Below are 7,909 nucleotides of genomic sequence, written 5' to 3' on the forward strand. Positions count from 1 at the left end.
ATAACGAGGTTTATGTGTGATAGAGCGTATCATATCACGGGGTTTGGATGCACCGGCGAAGTTTGCGCCAACTCTCAAGGTGATAAAGGGCAATGCACGGTACCGAAGAGGCTAGCAAAGGCGGAAAGGTGAGAGTGCGTATAATCCATGGACTCAACATTAGTCAAAAGAACTCATATACTTATTGCAAAGATTTAGAAGTCATCAAAAAATCAAGTACTATGCGCATGCTCCTAGGGGGATAGATTGGTAGGAAAAGACCATCGCTCGTCCCCGTCCGCCACTCATAAGGATGCACAAGCTAGGTACACTTCATGTTTCAAATTTGTTACACAACTTTAACCATACGTGCATGCTACGGGACTTGCAAACTTCAACACAAGCATTTCTCAAATTCATAATCACCCAACTAGCACGACTTTGATATTATCACCTCCATATCTCAAAACAATTATCAAGCATCAAACTTATCTTAGTATTCAATTCACTCAAAAGAAAGTTTCACATATCTTGAATACCAAGTATATTAACATTAAGCAATTTACCATGCTATTAACGACTCTCAAAATAATCTAAGTGAAGCATGAGAGATCAATAGTTTCTTTAAAACAAATCCACCACCGTGCTCTAAAAGATCTAAGTGAAGCACTAGAGCAAAAATTATTACACTCAAAAGATATAAGTGGAGCACAATGAGCAAAACTATCAAGCTCAAAAGATATAAGTGAAGCACAATGAGTATTCTAGCAAATTCTAAATCATGTATGACTCTCTCAAAAGGTGTGTACAGCAAGGATGATTGTGGCAAACTAACAAGCAAAGACACAAATAATAAAGACGCTCCAAGCAAAACACATATCATGTGGTGAATAAAAATATAGCTCCAAGTAAATTACCGATGGAAGTAGACGAAAGAGGGGATGCCTTCTGGGGCATCCCCAAGCTTTGACTTTTTGGTGTACTTGGATTATCTTGGTGGTGCCATGGGCATCCCCAATCTTAGGCTCTTGCCACTCTTTGTTCCATAATCCATCAAAAGAATTCACCCAAAACTTGAAAACTTCACAACACAAAACTCAATAGAAATCTCGTGAGCTCCGTTAGTGAAAGAAAACAAAAGACTACTTCAAGGTACTGTAATGAACTCATTCTTTATTTATATTGGTTCTAAACCTACTGTATTCCAACTTCCTTATGGTTTATAAACTAATTTATTAGCCATAGATGCATTGAAATAAGCAAACAACACACGAAAAACAGAATCTGTCAAAAACAGAACAGTCTGTAGCAATCTGTAACTAACGCAAACTTCTGGAACTCTAAAAATTATACCAAAATAGGACGTACTGGAAACTTTGTTTATTGATCAGCAGCAAAACGAATCAATGCAAAATCAGGTTCCTGTGATTTATTGAATTTTTTCTCGTGAGTGCAAGGTTTCTGTTTTTCAGCAGAATCAAATCAACTATTATCATAGCTTATCCTATAGGTTCCACTTGGCACAAACGTTAATTAAAACATAAAACCACATCTAAACAGAAAGTAGAAACAAAATTTAACACTAAACAGGAACAAAAACAAAGAACACAAAATAAAATTGGGTTGCCTCCCAACAAGCGCTATCATTTAACGCCCCTAGCTAGGCATAAAAGCGAAGACAGATCTAGGTATTCCCATCTTTGGTAGGCAATCCATAAGTGGCTCTCATGATAGATTCATATGGTAATTCTATTTTCTTTCTAGGGAAGTGTTCCATACCCTTTCTCAAGGGAAATTGGAATCTAATATTCCCTTCCTTCATGTCAATAATCGCACCAATCGTTCTAAGGAAAGGTCTACCAAGAATAATAGGACATGAAGGATTGCAATCTATATCAAGAACGATAAAATCTACGGGCACATAATTCCTATTGGCAACAATAAGAACATAATTAATTCTTCCCATAGGCTTTTTAATAGTGGAATCCGCAAGATGCAAGTTTAGAGAGCAATCTTCAAAGTCACAGAAATCTAGCAAATCACACAAAGTTTTGGGAATAGTGGAGACACTAGCACCCAAATCACACAAGGCATGAAACTCATAATTATTAATTTTAATTTTGATAGTAGGTTCCCACTCATCATATAGTTTTCTAGGGATAGAGACTTTCAACTCAAGTTTTTCTTCATAAGATTGCATCAAGGCATCAACAATGTGTTCGGTAAAGGCCTTATTTTGACTATAAGCATGAGGAGAATCTAGCACGGATTGCAACAAGGAAATACAACCAATAAAAGAGCAATTTTCATAATTAAATTCCTTGAGATCCAAAATAGTGGGTTTAGTAACATCAAGATTTTTACTTCTTTTAATCCCACTTTCATCAATTTCATCATCAAGATCTAGAAACTCAGAATTCTTAGGACGCCTTCTAGGTAAAGGAAGATCATATTCAGTTTCATCAAGATTCATATTTCAAAACAAGGATTTAATAGGGGACACATCAATAACTTTTAGATCTTCATCTTGATTTTCATAGGAATCGGAAGAACATGCTTTAATAAAGGCATCTTTGGAAGCACGCATCCTATCGGTTCTTTCCTTGCACTCATCAATGGAAATTCTCAAAGATTTGAGAGACTCATTGATATCATGCTTAGGAGGAATAGATCTAAGCTTTAAAGAATCAATTTCAAGAGAAATTCTATCAACGTTCCTAGCCAAATCATCAACCTTAAGCAATTTTTCTTCAAGCAAAGCATTAAAATTCTTTTGTGAATTAATATACTCTTTAACACTACTCTAAAATTCAGAGGGCATCTTATTAAAATTTCCAAAAGAGTTGTTGTAGGAATTTCCATAATTATTAGAAGGATTACTAGGATAAGGCCTAGGATTAAAATTCCCTCTATACGCGTTATTTCCAAAACTATTCCTTCCAACAAAATTCACATCCATAGATTCATTATTATTCTCAATCAAAGTAGATAAAGGCATATCATTGGGATCAAGAGAAGTATTTTTAGTAGCAAACATCTTCATAAGTTCATCCATCTTTTCACTCAAAACATTGATTTCCTCTATAGCATGCACTTTTTTACTAGAAGTTCTTTCGGTATGCCATTGAGAATAATTAGCCATAATATTGTCAAGCAATTTTGTAGCATCTCCTAACGTGATTTCCATAAACGTGCATCCCGCGGCCGAGTCTAAAAGATTTCTAGAAGAAAAATTTAATCTGGCATAAAAAATTTGTATGATCATCCATAAATTCAAACCATGAGTAGGGCAATTGCGAAGCATCAATTTCATTCTTTCCCAAGATTGGGCAACATGCTCATGATCAAGTTGTTTAAAATTCATAATATTGTTCCTAAGAGTGATGATCTTAGCGGGAGGAAAATATTTAGAGATAAAAGCATCTTTGCACTTGTTCCAACAATCAATACTATTTTTAGGCAAAGATGAAAACCAAATTTTAGCATGATCTATAAGTGAAAACGGAAATAACTTTAATTTGACAATATTGTTATCCGTATCTTTCTTCTTTTGCATATCACACAAATCAACAAAATTGTTTAGATGAGTAGCGGCATCTTCACTAGGAAGGCCGGTGAATTGATCTTTCATAACAAGATTCAGCAAAGCAGTATTGATTTCACAAGACTCATCATTATTAAGAAGAGCAATCGGAGTACTAAGGAAATCATTATTATTGGTATTCGAGAAATCACACAATTTGGTATTATCTTGTGCCATGGCAACAAGTAATCCAACACACAAGCAGAGGCAAGCGAGAAAAAAGGCAAAAGAGAAAGAGAGGAGGAGATTGGGAAAGAGAAGGCGAATAAAATGGCAAGGGTGAAGTGGGGAAGAGGAAAACGAGAGGCAACTAATGTAATGCGAGAGATAGGGATTGTGATGGGTACTTGGTACGGTTGACTTTTGCGCAAACTCCCCGGCAACGGCGCCAGAAATTCTTCTTGCTACCTCTTGAGCACTACGTTGGATTTCCCCGAAGAGGAGAGGATGATGCACTAAAGTAGCGTAAGTATTTCCCTCAGTTTTTTAGAACCATGGTATCAATCCAGTAGGAGATCATGCACGAGTCCCTCGCAACCAACGCGATTAGGGGTTGTCAATCCCTTCACGGTCACTTACGAGGGTGAGATCTGATAGAGATGATAAATAATATTTTTGGTAATTTTTATATAGAGATGCAAAGTAAAAAGTAAAAGGCAAAGTAAAAACAAGGCAAGTAAATAAAGTAGTAGAGATTGATATGATGAGAATAGACCCGGGGGCCATAGGTTTCACTAGTGGCTTCTCTCAAGAGCATACGTATTCTACGGTGGGTGAACAAATTACTGTTGAGCAATTGATAGAAAAGTGAATAATTATGAGATTATCTAGGTATGATCATGTATATAGGCATCACGTCCAAGACAAGTAGATCAAAATGATTCTGCATCTACTACTATTACTCCACTCATCGACCGCTATCCAGCATGCATCTAGAGTATTAAGTAAAAGAGAGTAACGCCTTAAGCAAGATGACATGATGTAGAGGGATAAATTCATGCAATATGTTAAAAATCCCATCTTGTTATCCTCGATGGCAAAAATACAATACGTGCCTTGCAATCCTTTCTGTCACTGGGTAAGGACACCACAAGATTGAAACCAAAGCTAAACACTTCTCCCATTGCAAGAACTACCAATCTAGTTGGCCAAACCAAACGGATAATTCGAAGAGACTTGTAAAGATAACTCAATCATACATAAAAGAATTCAGAGAAGAATCAAATATTGTTCATAGATAAGCTGGATCATAAACCCACAATTCATCGATCTCAACAAACACACCGCAAAAAGAAGATTACATCGAATAGATCTCCACAAGAGAGGGGGAGAACATTGTATTGAGATCCAAAAAGAGAGAAGAAGTCATCTAGCTAATAACTATGGACCTGAAGGTCTGAAGTACACTACTCACACTTCATCGGAGAGGCTATGGTGTTGATGTAGAAGCCCTCCGTGGTAGATGCCCTCTCCGGCGGAGCTCCGGAACAGGCCCCAAGATGGGATCTCACGGATACAGAAGGTTGCGGTGGTGGAATTAGGTTTTTGGCTCCTCCTCTGATCTGACGGGGGTACGTAGGTATATATAGGAGGAAGGAGTACGTCAGTGGAGCAATAGGGGGCCCACGAGGCAGGGGGCGTGCCTAGGGGGGGCCCTCCACCCCCGTGACCGCCTCTGGAACTTCTTGGAGTAGGGTCCAAGTCTCCTGGATCATGTTCGGTGAGGAAATCACGTTCCCGAAGGTTTTATTCCGTTTGGACTCCGTTTGATATTCTGTTTCTTCAAAATACTGAAATAGGCAAAAAAACAACAATTCTGGGCTGGGCCTCCGGTTAATAGGTTAGTCTCAAAAATAATATAAAAGTGGAAAATAAAGCCCAATATAGTCCAAAACAGTAGACAAAGTAGCATGAAGTAATCAAACATTATAGATACGTTGGAGACGTATCAGGCAGCATTTTGGGTTCGGGGATCAGTGGAGATATAGTACGTACAAAAAATTATGGACATAGGTTCGACCGAGAGGCAATGATGCATTGAACGCATGAGATTTTGAAACCAAATTATGAATAAATACACACTATAGCATGTAGAGCTTTGAGTCATATATGCATGATGTAGATGTTCGTTTAGTTCTTATAGTTCATCTCATTCAAAATCAATTAGTTTTATAAAAATGTTAAGATTCATGGGGTTGTGCATTGTAAAGCATAAAGTAAAAAACAAATAATGGCAATTCATTTAGAAAAAAACAATTATGATACAAAAGATTCTAGAACAAAGGAGAAGTGCTTGTGTTTTGAGGTTTGTGCATTATGCTTAAGTTCAACCATGGAGTCTTCTAAATTGTACATGTGGCAGATCTGGTGGAATGTTGATGATATCCAACGGCCAGTAGTGCTCGGATTCGCCATCTCTGCACTGTCGGATTAGCTTCATCCAGCGACCATCTTTCAAAGTTATTGACACACTATATAGTTCTTGTGCCATAGTTGCATGTTTTGGAAGAAAGCTACTAGTCGGTTGTACTATCTATTTAGGAATAGAAGATGTATACATGGAAGTTGTAGGGAAAGAGATGACATGGAGCATCTCAATTCCTATGAGTAGGGATTGGAAAAGAGATGTCATTTGGTTCACATCATAGGAACTTTTCTATTGAATCTAGAGATGACATGTATCTCAATTCCTATGAGGAGGGATTAGAAAAGATACGTAATTTGGTTCAGATCATAGGAACTTTTCTATTGAATATACGCTAATGTTTATTTTCCTTTGAAATTAAGGGAGTATAGAATGCATTCATTTGAACCAAGTGGTTCTAAAGCTATAGAAATGATATCATGTTTATTTCCTTTGAAATGTGGAGTATATGAATCTATTCATATGAAGGCTCTAAAGGGAAAAGAATCCTATAAAAATCATATCATATAGAGTTCCTATGATATTCCTCGACACCAAAGGATGGTTGCAATTGATGCGGGTGATACGATGGTCTTATTTTGTAGACTCCTCCCCCATCTTTATAGGTACGTGAATGAAATGATATATGCAAGGCATTCTACATGTGCAATTTGGTACACGAAAACTCGGTAAAAGTTTGCGAGGTTTGAATTTTCAATAAAGCTATATGCACTGCATTTCGGAAGGAGGGAGCGTACGATAGTTGCTAACACTCACGTGGAAGATTTCTGTGTAGGAGGAGTGTCTGTTCTGTTAAATGACATGGCAAAACTGACACTGTCGGATGCCGATCTAATGGTTCTTACGGCGTTCGTCAGGAAAAGGCTTGTGGCGAATGTTTGTCGGATAATGATTTACGGACACATGCATTGCATTGATATGTTCCCCCTCCCTCTCAAGCACACGCACCCTCACGAGTCACGACCCTCCCGAGTCCTCTCGCAGACTCGCACGTCGCACCCACCGTCTATCTGCAGGTAGACGTCACGCACATATGTGCTCTTCACACCCTACCCTCAGAACTTCTAAAAAACAAAATACGTCGCGCATATTTTATTTTAGCTCACATGTCACACACTTATACTATTACTCTTGCGGCGAACGTTCTTTGGGTATAGAATATTGTACTCTCACGAAGAGAAGCGGTGCACGCACACACTAGTTCCCTCACACCCACTCACTGGTACATGTAGGAGCGCATTTTGTTGAAGCTAGTACAACAAAATCACTCCACTATATATATAAGAAGGAGCCTTAGCGCTTGCTTTACTAGGGTTCCTCTCGTTCACTCTCTCATGCTCTCCAGATCTAAGCAAGACATAGGTGGCCACACTCTCTCGCAGCTCACGGCTGGTCACAAATCTGGCCGGACAACCTCGACCTGGGAAGGGGTGTAGGTGCATCATTCACGCTATCTTCGGCGGCGAGGGAGGAGACCAACGGCTGCCCGCGCGTCCCGATCGGCGACCGTGCCGTTCTCTCCAAGAGAGCACCGGCTCGGGAGTGCCTCCGACCCCTTCTTCCTGCCTGCGGTATTGTGGCCAAGATACGGCCTCCGACCCCTTCTTCGAAACCTGCCTTGCTCTACTGCCCCAGCTCCCTTCGTGTGGATCTTTTTTACTTCCGTCCGCTGTTCCAAAGCCACCTAGACTTTTACTATTATTAGAGGTAAAGCTAGTTCATATAGTCGACTCTAAGAGTTGGTTCAAACTGGGAAGAAAGTGTGAAAGCTGTAGCATGAATCTAGGACTTGGTTCTAAGAGGAAACGGGGGAAAGTAGTAAATACTGGCTACCCAACCGGTCTCTTGGTTGAAAAGACGAAGAAAGCATGGTGGATGGTGAAGGGTGGGGGGAAGTGGACCTATCTCTTGGTTGAAAAAGG

Source organism: Triticum aestivum, chromosome 3B (assembly GCF_018294505.1).
Source record: "Triticum aestivum cultivar Chinese Spring chromosome 3B, IWGSC CS RefSeq v2.1, whole genome shotgun sequence".
Lineage (NCBI taxonomy): Eukaryota > Viridiplantae > Streptophyta > Magnoliopsida > Poales > Poaceae > Triticum > Triticum aestivum.